Genomic DNA, 21730 nt, shown 5'->3' with positions numbered 1-21730 from the left:
GCACTAACCTATCCACCAGTACAACCTGCTGAGGTAGGCACTAACCCATCCACAAGTACAACCTGCTGAAGGACTCTATCTCTGAGGTAGACACTAACCCATCCACAAGTACAACCTGCTGAGGTAGACACTAACCCATCCACAAATACAACCTGCTGAGGTAGGCACTAACCCATCCACAAGTACAACCTGCTGAAGGACTCTATCTCTGAGGTAGGCACTAACCCATCCACAAGTACAACCTGCTGAAGGACTCTATCTCTGAGGTAGACACTAACCCATCCACAAGTACAACCTGCTGAGGTAGGCACTAACCCATCCACAAGTACAACCTGCTGAGGTAGGCTCTAACCCATCCACAAGTACAACCTGCTGAAGGACTCTATCTCTGAGGTAGGCACTAACCCATCCACCAGTACAACCTGCTGAGGTAGACACTAACCCATCCACAAGTACAACCTGCTGAGGTAGGCACTAACCCATCCACAAGTACAACCTGCTGAAGGACTCTATCTCTGAGGTATGCACTAACCCATCCACAAGTACAACCTGCTGAAGGACTCTATCTCTGAGGTATGCACTAACCCATCCACAAGTACAACCTGCTGAGGTAGGCACTAACCCATCCACAAGTACAAACTGCTGAAGGACTCTATCTCTGAGGTAGGCACTAACCCATCCACCAGTACAACCTGCTGAGGTAGGCACTAACCCATCCACAAGTACAACCTGCTGAAGGACTCTATCTCTGAGGTAGGCACTAACCCATCCACAAGTACAACCTGCTGAAGGACTCTATCTCTGAGGTAGGCACTAACCCATCCACAAGTACAACCTGCTGAGGTAGGCACTAACCCATCCACAAGTACAAACTGCTGAAGGACTCTATCTCTGAGGTAGACACTAACCCATCCACAAATACAACCTGCTGAAGGACTCTATCTCTGAGGTAGGCACTAACCCATCCACAAGTACAAACTGCTGAAGGACTCTATCTCTGAGGTAGGCACTAACCCATCCTCCAGTACAACCTGCTAAGGTAGGCACTAACCCATCCACAAGTACAAACTGCTGAAGGACTCTATCTCTGAGGTAGGCACTAACCCATCCACAAGTACAACCTGCTGAGGTAGGCACTAACCCATCCACAAATACAACCTGCTGAAGGACTCTATCTTTGAGGTAGACACTAACCCATCCACAAGTACAACCTGCTGAGGGATTCTATCTCTGAGGTAGGCACTAACCCATCCACAAGTACAACCTGCTGAGGTAGACACTAACCCATCCACAAGTACAACCTGCTGAGGTAGGCACTAACCCATCCACAAGTACAACCTGCTGAGGGACTCTAACTCTGAGGTAGACACTAACCCATCCACAAGTACAACCTGCTGAAGGACTCTATCTCTGAGTTAGGCACTAACCCATCCACAAGTACAACCTGCTGAGGGACTCTAACTCTGAGGTAGACACTAACCCATCCACAAGTACAACCTGCTGAAGGACTCTATCTCTGAGGTAGGCACTAACCCATCCACAAGTACAACCTGCTGAGGGACACTAACCCATCCACAAGTACAACCTGCTGAGGTAGGCACTAACCCATCCACAAGTACAACCTGCTGAGGACTCTAACTCTAGGCACTAACCCATCCACAAGTACAACCTGCTGAGGGACTAGGCACTAACCCATGACCTGCTAGACACTAACCCATCCACAAGTACAACCTGCTGAAGGACTCTATCTCTGAGTTAGGCACTAACCCATCCACAAGTACAACCTGCTGAATGACTCTATCTCTGAGGTAGGCACTAACCCATCCACAAGTACAACCTGCTGAGGTAGACACTAACCCATCCACAAGTACAACCTGCTGAAGGACTCTATCTCTGAGGTAGACACTAACCCATCCACAAGTACAACCTGCTGAGGTAGGCACTAACCCATCCACAAGTACAACCTGCTGAAGGACTCTATCTCTGAGGTAGGCACTAACCCATCCACAAATACAACCTGCTGAGGTAGACACTAACCCATCCACAAGTACAACCTGCTAAAGGACTCTATCTCTGAGGTAGACACTAACCCATCCACAAGTACAACCTGCTAAAGGACTCTATCTCTGAGGTAGGCACTAACCCATCCACAAGTACAACCTGCTGAGGTAGGCACTAACCCATCCACAAGTACAACCTGCTGAAGGACTCTATCTCTGAGGTAGGCACTAACCCATCCACAAGTACAACCTGCTGAAGGACTCTATCTCTGAGGTAGACACTAACCCATCCACAAGTACAACCTGCTGAAGGACTCTATCTCTGAGGTAGGCACTAACCCATCCACAAATACAACCTGCTGAGGTAGACACTAACCCATCCACAAGTACAACCTGCTAAAGGACTCTATCTCTGAGGTAGACACTAACCCATCCACAAGTACAACCTGCTAAAGGACTCTATCTCTGAGGTAGGCACTAACCCATCCACAAGTACAACCTGCTGAGGTAGGCACTAACCCATCCACAAGTACAACCTGCTGAAGGACTCTATCTCTGAGGTAGGCACTAACCCATCCACAAGTACAACCTGCTGAAGGACTCTATCTCTGAGGTAGGCACTAACCCATCCACAAGTACAACCTGCTAAAGGACTCTATCTCTGAGGTAGACACTAACCCATCCACAAGTACAACCTGCTAAAGGACTCTATCTCTGAGGTAGGCACTAACCCATCCACAAGTACAACCTGCTGAGGTAGGCACTAACCCATCCACAAGTACAACCTGCTGAGGTAGGCACTAACCCATCCACAAGTACAACCTGCTGAAGGACTCTATCTCTGAGGTAGGCACTAACCCATCCACAAGTACAACCTGCTGAAGGACTCTATCTCTGAGGTAGGCACTAACCCATCCACAAATACAACCTGCTGAGGTAGACACTAACCCATCCACAAGTACAACCTGCTAAAGGACTCTATCTCTGAGGTAGGCACTAACCCATCCACAAGTACAACCTGCTGAGGTAGGCACTAACCCATCCACAAGTACAACCTGCTGAAGGACTCTATCTCTGAGGTAGGCACTAACCCATCCACAAGTACAACCTGCTGAAGGACTCTATCTCTGAGGTAGACACTAACCCATCCACAAGTACAACCTGCTGAAGGACTCTAACTCTGAGGTAGACACTAACCCATCCACAAGTACAACCTGCTGAGGTAGGCACTAACCCATCCACAAGTACAACCTGCTGAGGGACTCTAACTCTGAGGTAGACACTAACCCATCCCCAAGTACAACCTGCTGAAGGACTCTATCTCTGAGTTAGGCACTAACCCATCCACAAGTACAACCTGCTGAGGGACTCTAACTCTGAGGTAGACACTAACCCATCCACAAGTACAACCTGCTGAAGGACTCTATCTCTGAGGTAGGCACTAACCCATCCACAAGTACAACCTGCTGAGGTAGACACTAACCCATCCACAAGTACAACCTGCTGAGGTAGGCACTAACCCATCCACAAGTACAACCTGCTGAAGGACTCTAACTCTGAGGTAGACACTAACCCATCCACAAGTACAACCTGCTGAGGTAGGCACTAACCCATCCACAAGTACAACCTGCTGAGGGACTCTAACTCTGAGGTAGACACTAACCCATCCACAAGTACAACCTGCTGAATGACTCTATCTCTGAGGTAGGCACTAACCCATCCACAAGTACAACCTGCTGAGGTAGACACTAACCCATCCACAAGTACAACCTGCTGAAGGACTCTATCTCTGAGGTAGACACTAACCCATCCACAAGTACAACCTGCTGAGGTAGGCACTAACCCATCCACAAGTACAACCTGCTGAAGGACTCTATCTCTGAGGTAGGCACTAACCCATCCACAAATACAACCTGCTGAGGTAGACACTAACCCATCCACAAGTACAACCTGCTAAAGGACTCTATCTCTGAGGTAGACACTAACCCATCCACAAGTACAACCTGCTAAAGGACTCTATCTCTGAGGTAGGCACTAACCCATCCACAAGTACAACCCTAAGGACTCTATCTCTGAGGTAGGCACTAACCCTGAGGTAGGCACTAACCCATCCACAAGTACAACCTGCTGAAGGACTCTATCTCTGAGGTAGGCACTAACCCATCCACAAGTACAACCTGCTGAAGGACTCTATCTCTGAGGTAGACACTAACCCATCCACAAGTACAACCTGCTGAAGGACTCTATCTCTGAGGTAGGCACTAACCCATCCACAAGTACAACCTGCTGAGGTAGACACTAACCCATCCACAAGTACAACCTGCTGAAGGACTCTATCTCTGAGGTAGACACTAACCCATCCACAAGTACAACCTGCTGAAGGACTCTATCTCTGAGGTAGGCACTAACCCATCCACAAGTACAACCTGCTGAGGTAGGCACTAACCCATCCACAAGTACAACCTGCTGAAGGACTCTATCTCTGAGGTAGGCACTAACCCATCCACAAGTACAACCTGCTGAAGGACTCTATCTCTGAGGTAGGCACTAACCCATCCACAAGTACAACCTGCTGAAAGACACTAACCCATCCACAAGTACAACCTGCTGAAGGACTCTATCTCTGAGGTAGACACTAACCCATCCACAAGTACAACCCTGCTATCTCTGAGGTAGGCACTAACCCATCCACAAGTACAACCTGCTGAGGTATCTCTGAGGTAGGCACTAACCCATCCACAAGTACAACCTGCTGAAGGACTCTATCTCTGAGGTAGGCACTAACCCATCCACAAGTACAACCTGCTGAAGGACTCTATCTCTGAGGTAGGCACTAACCCATCCACAAGTACAACCTGCTGAAGGACTCTATCTCTGAGGTAGGCACTAACCCATCCACAAGTACAACCTGCTGAAGGACTCTATCTCTGAGGTAGGCACTAACCCATCCACAAGTACAACCTGCTGAGGTAGGCACTAACCCATCCACAAGTACAACCTGCTGAAGGACTCTATCTCTGAGGTAGGCACTAACCCATCCACAAGTACAACCTGCTGAGGTAGGCACTAACCCATCCACAAGTACAACCTGCTGAAGGACTCTATCTCTGAGGTAGGCACTAACCCATCCACAAGTACAACCTGCTGAAGGACTCTATCTCTGAGGTAGGCACTAACCCATCCACAAGTACAACCTGCTGAGGTAGGCACTAACCCATCCACAAGTACAACCTGCTGAAGGACTCTATCTCTGAGGTAGGCACTAACCCATCCACAAGTACAACCTGCTGAATGACTCTATCTCTGAGGTAGGCACTAACCCATCCACAAGTACAACCTGCTGAAGGACTCTATCTCTGAGGTAGACACTAACCCATCCACAAGTACAACCTGCTGAAGGACTCTATCTCTGAGGTAGGCACTAACCCATCCACAAGTACAACCTGCTGAGGTAGGCACTAACCCATCCACAAGTACAAACTGCTGAAGGACTCTATCTCTGAGGTAGGCACTAACCCATCCACAAGTACAACCTGCTGAGGTAGGCACTAACCCATCCACAAGTACAACCTGCTGAGGGACTCTAACTCTGAGGTAGACACTAACCCATCCACAAGTACAACCTGCTGAAGGACTCTATCTCTGAGTTAGGCACTAACCCATCCACAAGTACAACCTGCTGAGGGACTCTAACTCTGAGGTAGACACTAACCCATCCACAAGTACAACCTGCTGAAGGACTCTATCTCTGAGGTAGGCACTAACCCATCCACAAGTACAACCTGCTGAGGTAGACACTAACCCATCCACAAGTACAACCTGCTGAGGTAGGCACTAACCCATCCACAAGTACAACCTGCTGAAGGACTCTATCTCTGAGGTAGACACTAACCCATCCACAAGTACAACCTGCTGAGGTAGGCACTAACCCATCCACAAGTACAACCTGCTGAAGGACTCTATCTCTGAGGTAGACACTAACCCATCCACAAGTACAACCTGCTGAAGGACTCTATCTCTGAGGTAGGCACTAACCCATCCACAAGTACAACCTGCTGAAGGACTCTATCTCTGAGGTAGGCACTAACCCATCCACAAGTACAACCTGCTGAGGTAGACACTAACCCATCCACAAGTACAACCTGCTGAAGGACTCTATCTCTGAGGTAGACACTAACCCATCCACAAGTACAACCTGCTGAGGTAGGCACTAACCCATCCACAAGTACAACCTGCTGAAGGACTCTATCTCTGAGGTAGGCACTAACCCATCCACAAGTACAACCTGCTGAAGGAGGTAGACACTAACCCATCCACAAGTACAACCTGCTGAAGGACTCTATCTCTGAGGTAGACACTAACCCATCCACAAGTACAACCTGCTGAAGGACTCTATCTCTGAGGTAGGCACTAACCCATCCACAAGTACAACCTGCTGAGGACTCTATCTCTGAGGTAGGCACTAACCCATCCACAAGTACAACCTGCTGAAGGACTCTATCTCTGAGGTAGGCACTAACCCATCCACAAGTACAACCATCCACAAGTACAACCTGAAGGACTCTATCTCTGAGGTAGACACTAACCCATCCACAAGTACAACCTGCTAAAGGACTCTATCTCTGAGGTAGGCACTAACCCATCCACAAGTACAACCTGCTGAGGTAGGCACTAACCCATCCACAAGTACAACCTGCTGAAGGACTCTATCTCTGAGGTAGGCACTAACCCATCCACAAGTACAACCTGCTGAAGGACTCTATCTCTGAGGTAGGCACTAACCCATCCACAAATACAACCTGCTGAGGTAGACACTAACCCATCCACAAGTACAACCTGCTAAAGGACTCTATCTCTGAGGTAGACACTAACCCATCCACAAGTACAACCTGCTAAAGGACTCTATCTCTGAGGTAGGCACTAACCCATCCACAAGTACAACCTGCTGAGGGACTCTATCTCTGAGGTAGACACTAACCCATCCACAAGTACAACCTGCTGAAGGACTCTATCTCTGAGGTAGGCACTAACCCATCCACAAGTACAACCTGCTGAATGACTCTATCTTTGAGGTAGGCACTAACCCATCCACAAGTACAACCTGCTGAATGACTCTATCTTTGAGGTAGGCACTAACCTATCCACAAGTACAACCTGCTAAAGGACTCTATCTCTGAGGTTGACACTAACCCATCCACAAATACAACCTGCTGAGGTAGGCACTAACCCATCCACAAGTACAACCTGCTAAAGGACTCTATCTCTGAGGTAGGCACTAACCCATCCACAAGTACAACCTGCTGAAGTAGGCACTAACCCCTCCACAAATACAACCTGCTGAAGGACTCTATCTCTGAGGTAGGCACTAACCCATCCACAAATACAACCTGCTGAAGGACTCTATCTCTGAGATAGGCACTAACCCATCCACAAGTACAACCTGCTGAGGTAGGCACTAACCCATCCACAAATACAACCTGCTGAAGGACTCTATCTCTGAGGTAGGCACTAACCCATCCACAAGTACAACCTGCTGAATGACTCTATCTCTGAGGTAGGCACTAACCCATCCACAAGTACAACCTGCTGAAGGACTCTATCTCTGAGGTAGACACTAACCCATCCACAAGTACAACCTGCTGAGGTAGGCACTAACCCATCCACAAATACAACCTGCTGAAGGACTCTATCTCTGAGGTAGGCACTAACCAATCCACAAATACAACCTGCTGAAGGACTCTATCTCTGAGATAGACACTAACCCATCCACAAGTACAACCTGCTGAGGTAGACACTAACCCATCCACAAGTACAACCTGCTGAGGTAGACACTAACCCATCCACAAGTACAACCTGCTGAAGGACTCTATCTTTGAGGTAGACACTAACCCATCCACAAGTACAACCTGCTGAAGGACTCTATCTCTGAGGTAGACACTAACCCATCCACAAGTACAACCTGCTGAGGGACTCTATCTCTGAGGTAGACACTAACCCATCCACAAGTACAACCTGCTGAGGTGGACACTAACCCATCCACTACAATGAAGGACTCTATCTCTGAGGTAGACACTAACCCATCCACAAGTACAACCTGCTGAAGGACTCTATCTCTGAGGTAGACACTAACCCATCCACAAGTACAACCTGCTGAAGGACTCTATCTCTGAGGTAGACACTAACCCATCCACAAGTACAACCTGCTGAGGTAGGCACTAACCCATCCACAAATACAACCTGCTGAAGGACTCTATCTCTGAGGTAGGCACTAACCCATCCACAAGTACAACCTGCTGAAGGAGGTAGACACTAACCCATCCACAAATACAACCTGCTGAAGGACTCTATCTCTGAGGTAGACACTAACCCATCCACAAGTACAACCTGCTGAAGGACTCTATCTCTGAGGTAGACACTAACCCATCCACAAGTACAACCTGCTGAGGTAGACACTAACCCATCCACAAGTACAACCTGCTGAGGTAGGCACTAACCCATCCACAAATACAACCTGCTGAAGGACTCTATCTCTGAGGTAGACACTAACCCATCCACAAGTACAACCTGCTGAAGGACTCTATCTCTGAGGTAGACACTAACCCATCCACAAGTACAACCTGCTGAAGGACTCTATCTCTGAGGTAGACACTAACCCATCCACAAGTACAACCTGCTGAAGGACTCTATCTCTGAGGTAGACACTAACCCATCCACAAGTACAACCTGCTGAGGGACACTAACATCCACAAGTACAACCTGCTGAGGGACTCTATCTCTGAGGTAGGCACTAACCCATCCACAAGTACAACCTGCTGAGGTAGACACTAACCCATCCACAAGTACAACCTGCTGAAGGACTCTATCTCTGAGGTAGACACTAACCCATCCACAAGTACAACCTGCTGAGGGACTCTATCTCTGAGGTAGGCACTAACCCATCCACAAGTACAACCTGCTGAGGTAGACACTAACCCATCCACAAGTACAACCTGCTGAAGGACTCTATCTCTGAGGTAGACACTAACCCATCCACAAGTACAACCTGCTGAAGGACTCTATCTCTGAGGTAGGCACTAACCCATCCACAAGTACAACCTGCTGAGGTAGACACTAACCCATCCACAAGTACAACCTGCTGAAGGACTCTATCTCTGAGGTAGACACTAACCCATCCACAAGTACAACCTGCTGAGGTAGACACTAACCCATCCACAAGTACAACCTGCTGAAGGACTCTATCTTTGAGGTAGACACTAACCCATCCACAAGTACAACCTGCTGAAGGACTCTATCTCTGAGGTGGACACTAACCCATCCACAAGTACAACCTGCTGAGGGACTCTATCTCTGAGGTAGGCACTAACCCATCCACAAGTACAACCTGCTGAGGTAGACACTAACCCATCCACAAGTACAACCTGCTGAGGTGGACACTAACCCATCCACAAGTACAACCTGCTGAAGGACTCTATCTCTGAGGTAGACACTAACCCATCCACAAGTACAACCTGCTGAGGTGGACACTAACCCATCCACAAGTACAACCTGCTGAGGGACTCTATCTCTGAGGTAGGCACTAACCCATCCACAAGTACAACCTGCTGAGTACAACCTGCTGAGGACACTAACCCATCCACAAGTACAACCTGCTGAAGGACTCTATCTCTGAGGTAGACACTAACCCATCCACAAGTACAACCTGCTGAAGGACTCTATCTCTGAGGTAGACACTAACCCATCCACAAGTACAACCTGCTGAAGGACTCTATCTCTGAGGTAGACACTAACCCATCCACAAGTACAACCTGCTGAAGGACTCTATCTCTGAGGTAGACACTAACCCATCCACAAGTACAACCTGCTGAAGGACTCTATCTCTGAGGTAGGCACTAACCCATCCACAAGTACAACCTGCTGAGGTAGGACTAACCCATACAACCTCTGAGGTAGGCACTAACCCATCCACAAGTACAACCTGCTGAAGGACTCTATCTCTGAGGTAGGCACTAACCCATCCACAAGTACAACCTGCTGAAGGACTCTATCTCTGAGGTAGACACTAACCCATCCACAAGTACAACCTGCTGAAGGACTCTATCTCTGAGGTGGACACTAACCCATCCACAAGTACAACCTGCTGAAGGACTCTATCTCTGAGGTGGACACTAACCCATCCACAAGTACAACCTGCTGAGGTAGACACTAACCCATCCACAAGTACAACCTGCTGAAGGACTCTATCTCTGAGGTAGACACTAACCCATCCACAAGTACAACCTGCTGAAGGACTCTATCTCTGAGGTAGACACTAACCCATCCACAAGTACAACCTGCTGAAGGACTCTATCTCTGAGGTAGACACTAACCCATCCACAAGTACAACCTGCTGAGGTAGACACTAACCCATCCACAAGTACAACCTGCTGAAGGACTCTATCTCTGAGGTAGACACTAACCCATCCACAAGTACAACCTGCTGAAGGACTCTATCTCTGAGGTAGGCACTAACCCATCCACAAGTACAACCTGCTGAGGTGGACACTAACCCATCCACAAGTACAACCTGCTGAAGGACTCTATCTTTGAGGTAGACACTAACCCATCCACAAGTACAACCTGCTGAAGGACTCTATCTCTGAGGTGGACACTAACCCATCCACAAGTACAACCTGCTGAGGGACTCTAACTCTGAGGTGGACACTAACCCATCCACAAGTACAACCTGCTGAGGTAGGCACTAACCCATCCACAAGTACAACCTGCTGAAGGACTCTATCTTTGAGGTAGACACTAACCCATCCACAAGTACAACCTGCTGAAGGACTCTATCTCTGAGGTAGACACTAACCCATCCACAAGTACAACCTGCTGAAGGACTCTATCTTTGAGGTAGACACTAACCCATCCACAAGTACAACCTGCTGAGGTAGACACTAACCCATCCACAAGTACAACCTGCTGAAGGACTCTATCTTTGAGGTAGACACTAACCCATCCACAAGTACAACCTGCTGAAGGACTCTATCTCTGAGGTAGGCACTAACCCATCCACAAGTACAACCTGCTGAGGTGGACACTAACCCATCCACAAGTACAACCTGCTGAAGGACTCTATCTTTGAGGTAGACACTAACCCATCCACAAGTACAACCTGCTGAAGGACTCTATCTCTGAGGTGGACACTAACCCATCCACAAGTACAACCTGCTGAAGGACTCTATCTCTGAGGTAGACACTAACCCATCCACAAGTACAACCTGCTGAGGTAGACACTAACCCATCCACAAATACAACCTGCTGAAGGACTCTATCTCTGAGGTAGACACTAACCCATCCACAAGTACAACCTGCTGAAGGACTCTATCTCTGAGGTAGACACTAACCCATCCACAAGTACAACCTGCTGAAGGACTCTATCTCTGAGGTAGACACTAACCCATCCACAAGTACAACCTGCTGAGGTAGGCACTAACCCATCCACAAGTACAACCTGCTGAAGGACTCTATCTCTGAGGTAGGCACTAACCCATCCACAAGTACAACCTGCTGAGGTAGACACTAACCCATCCACAAATACAACCTGCTGAAGGACTCTATCTCTGAGGTAGACACTAACCCATCCACAAGTACAACCTGCTGATCTCTGAGGTAGACACTAACCCATCCACAAGTACAACCTGCTGAGGTAGACACTAACCCATCCACAAGTACAACCTGCTGAGGTAGGCACTAACCCATCCACAAGTACAACCTGCTGAAGGACTCTATCTCTGAGGTAGACACTAACCCATCCACAAGTACAACCTGCTGAAGGACTCTATCTCTGAGGTAGACACTAACCCATCCACAAGTACAACCTGCTGAAGGACTCTATCTCTGAGGTAGACACTAACCCATCCACAAGTACAACCTGCTGAAGGACTCTATCTCTGAGGTAGACACTAACCCATCCACAAGTACAACCTGCTGAGGTAGACACTAACCCATCCACAAGTACAACCTGCTGAAGGACTCTATCTCTGAGGTAGACACTAACCCATCCACAAGTACAACCTGCTGAAGGACTCTATCTCTGAGGTAGGCACTAACCCATCCACAAGTACAACCTGCTGAAGGACTCTATCTCTGAGGTAGACACTAACCCATCCACAAGTACAACCTGCTGAAGGACTCTATCTCTGAGGTAGACACTAACCCATCCACAAGTACAACCTGCTGAAGGACTCTATCTCTGAGGTAGACACTAACCCATCCACAAGTACAACCTGCTGAAGGACTCTATCTCTGAGGTAGACACTAACCCATCCACAAGTACAACCTGCTGAAGGACTCTATCTCTGAGGTAGACACTAACCCATCCACAAGTACAACCTGCTGAGGTAGACACTAACCCATCCACAAGTACAACCTGCTGAGGTAGGCACTAACCCATCCACAAGTACAACCTGCTGAAGGACTCTATCTCTGAGGTAGACACTAACCCATCCACAAGTACAACCTGCTGAAGGACATCCACAAGTACAACCTGCTGAAGGACTCTATCTCTGAGGTAGACACTAACCCATCCACAAGTACAACCCTGAAGGACTCTATCTCTGAGGTAGACACTAACCCATCCACAAGTACAACCTGCTGAGGTAGACACTAACCCATCCACAAGTACAACCTGCTGAAGGACTCTATCTCTGAGGTAGGCACTAACCCATCCACAAGTACAACCTGCTGAAGGACTCTATCTCTGAGGTAGACACTAACCCATCCACAAGTACAACCTGCTGAGGTAGGCACTAACCCATCCACAAGTACAAACTGCTGAAGGACTCTATCTCTGAGGTAGACACTAACCCATCCACAAGTACAACCTGCTGAAGGACTCTATCTCTGAGGTAGGCACTAACCCATCCACAAGTACAACCTGCTGAGGTGGACACTAACCCATCCACAAGTACAACCTGCTGAAGGACTCTATCTTTGAGGTAGACACTAACCCATCCACAAGTACAACCTGCTGAAGGACTCTATCTCTGAGGTGGACACTAACCCATCCACAAGTACAACCTGCTGAGGACTCTCTCTGAGGTGGACACTAACCCATCCACAAGTACAACCTGCTGAGGTAGGCACTAACCCATCCACAAGTACAACCTGCTGAAGGACTCTATCTCTGAGGTAGACACTAACCCATCCACAAAGTACAACCTGCTGAGGACTCTATCTCTGAGGGACACTAACCCATCCACAAGTACAACCTGCTGAAGGACTCTATCTCTGAGGTAGACACTAACCCATCCACAAGTACAACCTGCTGAGGTAGGCACTAACCCATCCACAAGTACAACCTGCTGAAGGACTCTATCTCTGAGGTAGGCACTAACCCATCCACAAGTACAACCTGCTGAGGTAGACACTAACCCATCCACAAGTACAACCTGCTGAAGGACTCTATCTCTGAGGTAGACACTAACCCATCCACAAGTACAACCTGCTGAAGGACTCTATCTCTGAGGTAGACACTAACCCATCCACAAGTACAACCTGCTGAGGTAGACACTAACCCATCCACAAGTACAACCTGCTGAGGTAGGCACTAACCCATCCACAAATACAACCTGCTGAAGGACTCTATCTCTGAGGTAGACACTAACCCATCCACAAGTACAACCTGCTGAAGGACTCTATCTCTGAGGTAGACACTAACCCATCCACAAGTACAACCTGCTGAAGGACTCTATCTCTGAGGTAGACACTAACCCATCCACAAGTACAACCTGCTGAAGGACTCTATCTCTGAGGTAGACACTAACCCATCCACAAGTACAACCTGCTGAGGTAGACACTAACCCATCCACAAGTACAACCTGCTGAAGGACTCTATCTCTGAGGTAGACACTAACCCATCCACCAGTACAACCTGCTGAAGGACTCTATCTCTGAGGTAGGCACTAACCCATCCACCAGTACAACCTGCTGAAGGACTCTATCTCTGAGGTAGACACTAACCCATCCACAAGTACAACCTGCTGAAGGACTCTATCTCTGAGGTAGACACTAACCCATCCACAAGTACAACCTGCTGAAGGACTCTATCTCTGAGGTAGACACTAACCCATCCACAAGTACAACCTGCTGAAGGACTCTATCTCTGAGGTAGACACTAACCCATCCACAAGTACAACCTGCTGAAGGACTCTATCTCTGAGGTAGACACTAACCCATCCACAAGTACAACCTGCTGAAGGGACTAACCCATCCACAAGTACAACCTGCTGAGGTAGGCACTAACCCATCCACAAGTACAACCTGCTGAAGGACTCTATCTCTGAGGTAGACACTAACCCATCCACAAGTACAACCTGCTGAGGTAGGCACTAACCCATCCACAAGTACAAACTGCTGAAGGACTCTATCTCTGAGGTAGACACTAACCCATCCACAAGTACAACCTGCTGAAGGACTCTATCTCTGAGGTAGACACTAACCCATCCACAAGTACAACCTGCTGAGGTAGACACTAACCCATCCACAAGTACAACCTGCTGAAGGACTCTATCTCTGAGGTAGGCACTAACCCATCCACAAGTACAACCTGCTGAAGGACTCTATCTCTGAGGTAGACACTAACCCATCCACAAGTACAACCTGCTGAGGTAGGCACTAACCCATCCACAAGTACAACCTGCTGAAGGACTCTATCTCTGAGGTAGACACTAACCCATCCACAAGTACAACCTGCTGAAGGACTCTATCTCTGAGGTAGACACTAACCCATCCACAAGTACAACCTGCTGAGGTAGACACTAACCCATCCACAAGTACAACCTGCTGAGGGACTCTATCTCTGAGGTAGGCACTAACCCATCCACAAGTACAACCTGCTGAGGTAGACACTAACCCATCCACAAGTACAACCTGCTGAAGGACTCTATCTCTGAGGTAGACACTAACCCATCCACAAGTACAACCTGCTGAAGGACTCTATCTCTGAGGTAGACACTAACCCATCCACAAGTACAACCTGCTGAAGGACTCTATCTCTGAGGTAGGCACACTAACCCATCCACAAGTACAACCTGCTGAAGGACTCTATCTCTGAGGTAGACACTAACCCATCCACAAGTACAACCTGCTGAAGGACTCTATCTCTGAGGTAGGCACTAACCCATCCACAAGTACAACCTGCTGAAGGACTCTATCTCTGAGGTAGACACTAACCCATCCACAAGTACAACCTGCTGAGGTAGACACTAACCCATCCACAAGTACAACCTGCTGAAGGACTCTATCTCTGAGGTAGACACTAACCCATCCACAAGTACAACCTGCTGAAGGACTCTATCTCTGAGGTAGGCACTAACCCATCCACAAGTACAACCTGCTGAAGGACTCTACTCTGAGGTAGGCACTAACCCATCCACAAGTACAACCTGCTGAAGGACTCTATCTCTGAGGTAGGCACTAACCCATCCACAAGTACAACCTGCTGAAGGACTCTATCTCTGAGGTAGGCACTAACCCATCCACAAGTACAACCTGCTGAGGTAGACACTAACCCATCCACAAGTACAACCTGCTGAAGGACTCTATCTCTGAGGTAGGCACTAACCCATCCACAAGTACAACCTGCTGAAGGACTCTATCTCTGAGGTAGACACTAACCCATCCACAAGTACAACCTGCTGAAGGACTCTATCTCTGAGGTAGACACTAACCCATCCACAAGTACAACCTGCTGAAGGACTCTATCTCTGAGGTAGGCACTAACCCATCCACAAGTACAACCTGCTGAGGTAGGCACTAACCCATCCACAAGTACAACCTGCTGAGGTAGGCACTAACCCATCCACAAGTACAACCTGCTGAAGGACTCTATCTCTGAGGTAGGCACTAACCCATCCACAAGTACAACCTGCTGAAGGAAAGGACTCTATCTCTGAGGTAGACACTAACCCATCCACAAGTACAACCTGCTGAGGTAGGCACTAACCCATCCACAAGTACAACCTGCTGAAGGACTCTATCTCTGAGGTAGGCACTAACCCATCCACAAGTACAACCTGCTGAGGTAGACACTAACCCATCCACAAGTACAACCTGCTGAAGGACTCTATCTCTGAGGTAGGCACTAACCCATCCACAAGTACAACCTGCTGAGGTAGACACTAACCCATCCACAAGTACAACCTGCTGAAGGACTAACCCTATCTCTGAGGTAGGCACTAACCCATCCACAAGTACAACCTGCTGAAGGACTCTATCTCTGAGGTAGGCACTAACCCATCCACAAGTACAACCTGCTGAAGGACTCTATCTCTGAGGTAGGCACTAACCCATCCACAAGTACAACCTGCTGAGGTAGGCACTAACCCATCCACAAGTACAACCTGCTGAAGGACTCTATCTCTGAGGTAGACACTAACCCATCCACAAGTACAACCTGCTGAGGTAGACACTAACCCATCCACAAGTACAACCTGCTGAGGTAGGCACTAACCCATCCACAAGTACAACCTGCTGAGGTAGACACTAACCCATCCACAAGTACAACCTGCTGAGGTAGGCACTAACCCATCCACAAGTACAACCTGCTGAGGTAGGCACTAACCCATCCACAAGTACAACCTGCTGAGGTAGGCACTAACCCATCCACAAGTACAACCTGCTGAGGTAGGCACTAACCCATCCACAAGTACAACCTGCTGAGGTAGACACTAACCCATCCACAAGTACAACCTGCTGAAGACACTAACCCATCCACCCAAGTACAATCTGCTGAGGTAGGCACTAACCCATCCACAAGTACAACCTGCTGAGGTAGGCACTAACCCATCCACAAGTACAACCTGCTGAGGTAGGACTAACCCATCCACAAGTACAACCTGCTGAGGTAGGCACTAACCCATCCACAAGTACAACCTGCTGAAGGACACTAACCCATCCACAAGTACAACCTGCTGAGGTAGACACTAACCCATCCACAAGTACAACCTGCTGAAGGACTCTAACCCATAGGACACACAAATACAACCTGCAAGTACAACCCATCCACAAGTACAATCTCTGAGGTAGACACTAACCCATCCACAAGTACAACCTGCTGAGGTAGGCACTAACCCATCCACAAGTACAACCTGCTGAGGGACTAACCCATCCACAAGTACAACCTGCTGAGGTAGGCACTAACCCATCCACAAGTACAACCTGCTGAGGTAGGCACTAACCCATCCACAAGTACAACCTGCTGAGGTAGGCACTAACCCATCCACAAGTACAACCTGCTGAGGTAGGCACTAACCCATCCACAAATACAACCTGCTGAGGTAGACACTAACCCATCCACAAGTACAACCTGCTGAGGTAGGCACTAACCCATCCACAAGTACAACCTGCTGAGGTAGGCACTAACCCATCCACAAGTACAACCTGCTGAAGGACTCTATCTTGAGGTAGGCACTAACCCATCCACAAGTACAACCTGCTGAGGTAGGCACTAACCCATCCACAAGTACAACCTGCTGAAGGACTCTATCTCTGAGGTAGGCACTAACCCATCCACAAGTACAACCTGCTGAGGTAGGCACTAACCCATCCACAAGTACAACCTGCTGAGGTAGGCACTAACCCATCCACAAGTACAACCTGAGGTGAGGTAGGCACTAACCCATCCACAAGTACAACCTGCTGAAGGACTCTATCTCTGAGTACAACCTGGTAGACACTAACCCATCCACAAGTACAACCTGCTGAAGGACTCTATCTCTGAGGTAGGCACTAACCCATCCACAAGTACAACCTGCTGAGGTAGGCACTAACCCATCCACAAGTACAACCTGCTGAAGGACTAACCCATCCACAATCTGCTGAGGTAGACACTAACCCATCCACAAGTACAACCTGCTGAAGGACTCTATCTCTGAGGTAGGCACTAACCCATCCACAAGTACAACCTGCTGAAGGACTCTATCTCTGAGGTAGGCACTAACCCATCCACAAGTACAACCTGCTGAAGGACTCTATCTCTGAGGTAGGCACTAACCCATCCACAAGTACAACCTGCTGAAGGACTCTATCTCTGAGGTAGACACTAACCCATCCACAAGTACAACCTGCTGAGGTAGACACTAACCCATCCACAAGTACAACCTGCTGAAGGACTCTATCTCTGAGGTAGGCACTAACCCATCCACAAGTACAACCTGCTGAAGGACTCTATCTCTGAGGTAGACACTAACCCATCCACAAGTACAACCTGCTGAGGTAGACACTAACCCATCCACAAGTACAACCTGCTGAAGGACTCTATCTCTGAGGTAGGCACTAACCCATCCACAAGTACAACCTGCTGAAGGACTCTATCTCTGAGGTAGACACTAACCCATCCACAAGTACAACCTGCTGAGGTAGGCACTAACCCATCCACAAGTACAACCTGCTGAAGGACTCTATCTCTGAGGTAGACACTAACCCATCCACAAGTACAACCTGCTGAAGGACTCTATCTCTGAGGTAGACACTAACCCATCCACAAGTACAACCTGCTGAGGTAGACACTAACCCATCCACAAGTACAACCTGCTGAAGGACTCTATCTCTGAGGTAGGCACTAACCCATCCACAAGTACAACCTGCTGAGGTAGACACTAACCCATCCACAAGTACAACCTGCTGAAGGACTCTATCTCTGAGGTAGACACTAACCCATCCACAAGTACAACCTGCTGAGGGACTCTATCTCTGAGGTAGACACTAACCCATCCACAAGTACAACCTGCTGAGGGACTCTATCTCTGAGGTAGGCACTAACCCATCCACAAGTACAACCTGCTGAAGGACTCTATCTCTGAGGTAGACACTAACCCATCCACAAGTACAACCTGCTGAAGGACTCTATCTCTGAGGTAGACACTAACCCATCCACAAGTACAACCTGCTGAGGGACTCTATCTCTGAGGTAGACACTAACCCATCCACAAGTACAACCTGCTGAGGTAGACACTAACCCATCCACAAGTACAACCTGCTGAAGGACTCTATCTCTGAGGTAGACACTAACCCATCCACAAGTACAACCTGCTGAAGGACTCTATCTCTGAGGTAGGCACTAACCCATCCACAAGTACAACCTGCTGAAGGACTCTAACTCTGAGGTAGGCACTAACCCATCCACAAGTACAACCTGCTGAATGACTCTATCTCTGAGGTAGGCACTAACCCATCCACAAGTACAACCTGCTGAATGACTCTATCTCTGAGGTAGGCACTAACCCATCCACAAGTACAACCTGCTGAGGTAGACACTAACCCATCCACAAGTACAACCTGCTGAAGGACTCTATCTCTGAGGTAGGCACTAACCCATCCACAAGTACAACCTGCTGAAGGACTCTATCTCTGAGGTAGACACTAACCCATCCACAAGTACAACCTGCTGAAGGACTCTATCTCTGAGGTAGACACTAACCCATCCACAAGTACAACCTGCTGAAGGACTCTATCTCTGAGGTAGACACTAACCCATCCACAAGTACAACCTGCTGAGGGACTCTATCTCTGAGGTAGGCACTAACCCATCCACAAGTACAACCTGCTGAGGTAGACACTAACCCATCCACAAGTACAACCTGCTGAAGGACTCTATCTCTGAGGTGGACACTAACCCATCCACAAGTACAACCTGCTGAGGGACTCTATCTCTGAGGTAGGCACTAACCCATCCACAAGTACAACCTGCTGAGGTAGACACTAACCCATCCACAAGTACAACCTGCTGAAGGACTCTATCTCTGAGGTAGACACTAACCCATCCACAAGTACAACCTGCTGAGGTAGGCACTAACCCATCCACAAGTACAACCTGCTGAAGGACTCTATCTTTGAGGTAGACACTAACCCATCCACAAGTACAACCTGCTGAAGGACTCTATCTCTGAGGTGGACACTAACCCATCCACAAGTACAACCTGCTGAGGGACTCTATCTCTGAGGTAGGCACTAACCCATCCACAAGTACAACCTGCTGAGGTAGACACTAACCCATCCACAAGTACAACCTGCTGAGGTGGACACTAACCCATCCACAAGTACAACCTGCTGAAGGACTCTATCTCTGAGGTAGACATAACCCATCCACAAGTACAACCTGCTGAAGGACTCTATCTCTGAGGTAGACACTAACCCATCCACAAGTACAACCTGACACTAACCCATGTACAACCTGCTGAGGGACTCTATCTCTGAGGTAGGCACTAACCCATCCACAAGTACAACCTGCTGAGGTAGACACTAACCCATCCACAAGTACAACCTGCTGAGGTGGACACTAACCCATCCACAAGTACAACCTGCTGAAGGACTCTATCTCTGAGGTAGACACTAACCCATCCACAAGTACAACCTGCTGAAGGACTCTATCTCTGAGGTAGACACTAACCCATCCACAAGTACAACCTGCTGAAGGACTCTATCTCTGAGGTAGACACTAACCCATCCACAAGTACAACCTGCTGAAGGACTCTATCTCTGAGGTAGACACTAACCCATCCACAAGTACAACCTGCTGAAGGACTCTATCTCTGAGGTAGGCACTAACCCATCCACAAGTACAACCTGCTGAGGTAGGCACTAACCCATCCACAAATACAACCTGCTGAGGTAGGCACTAACCCATCCACAAGTACAACCTGCTGAGGTAGGCACTAACCCATCCACAAATACAACCTGCTGAAGGACTCTCTATCTCTGACCTGGTAGACACTAACCCATCCACAAGTACAACCTGCTGAAGGACTCTATCTCTGAGGTAGACACTAACCCATCCACAAGTACAACCTGCTGAAGGACTCTATCTCTGAGGTAGGACACTAACCCATCCACAAGTACAACCTGCTGAAGGACTCTATCTCTGAGGTAGACACTAACCCATCCACAAGTACAACCTGCTGAAGGACTCTATCTCTGAGGTAGACACTAACCCATCCACAAGTACAACCTGCTGAAGGACTCTATCTCTGAGGTAGGCACTAACCCATCCACAAGTACAACCTGCTGAGGTAGGCACTAACCCATCCACAAATACAACCTGCTGAGGTAGGCACTAACCCATCCACAAGTACAACCTGCTGAGGTAGGCACTAACCCATCCACAAATACAACCTGCTGAAGGACTCTATCTCTGAGGTAGACACTAACCCATCCACAAGTACAACCTGCTGAAGGACTCTATCTCTGAGGTAGACACTAACCCATCCACAAGTACAACCTGCTGAAGGACTCTATCTCTGAGGTAGACACTAACCCATCCACAAGTACAACCTGCTGAAGGACTCTATCTCTGAGGTGGACACTAACCCATCCACAAGTACAACCTGCTGAGGGACTCTAACTCTGAGGTGGACACTAACCCATCCACAAGTACAACCTGCTGAGGTAGGCACTAACCCATCCACAAGTACAACCTGCTGAAGGACTCTATCTTTGAGGTAGACACTAACCCATCCACAAGTACAACCTGCTGAAGGACTCTATCTCTGAGGTAGACACTAACCCATCCACAAGTACAACCTGCTGAAGGACTCTATCTTTGAGGTAGACACTAACCCATCCACAAGTACAACCTGCTGAGGTAGACACTAACCCATCCACAAGTACAACCTGCTGAAGGACTCTATCTCTGAGGTAGGCACTAACCCATCCACAAGTACAACCTGCTGAGGTGGACACTAACCCATCCACAA

The 21730-nt window shown here is 48.4% G+C and overlaps 1 protein-coding gene across 1 annotated transcript in view; it reads left to right on the top strand.

Annotated features, from left to right (window-relative positions):
* LOC115122979 (calcium uniporter protein, mitochondrial-like) overlaps positions 1 to 21730 on the top strand; it is a 201625-nt gene that overhangs the window by 169212 nt on the left and 10683 nt on the right. The window lies entirely within an intron of this gene.

The sequence above is a fragment of the Oncorhynchus nerka genome, linkage group LG16 (assembly GCF_034236695.1).
Source record: "Oncorhynchus nerka isolate Pitt River linkage group LG16, Oner_Uvic_2.0, whole genome shotgun sequence".
In the NCBI taxonomy this organism is placed as follows: Eukaryota; Metazoa; Chordata; class Actinopteri; order Salmoniformes; family Salmonidae; genus Oncorhynchus; species Oncorhynchus nerka.
This window is presented reverse-complemented; position numbering and strand designations above follow the sequence as displayed.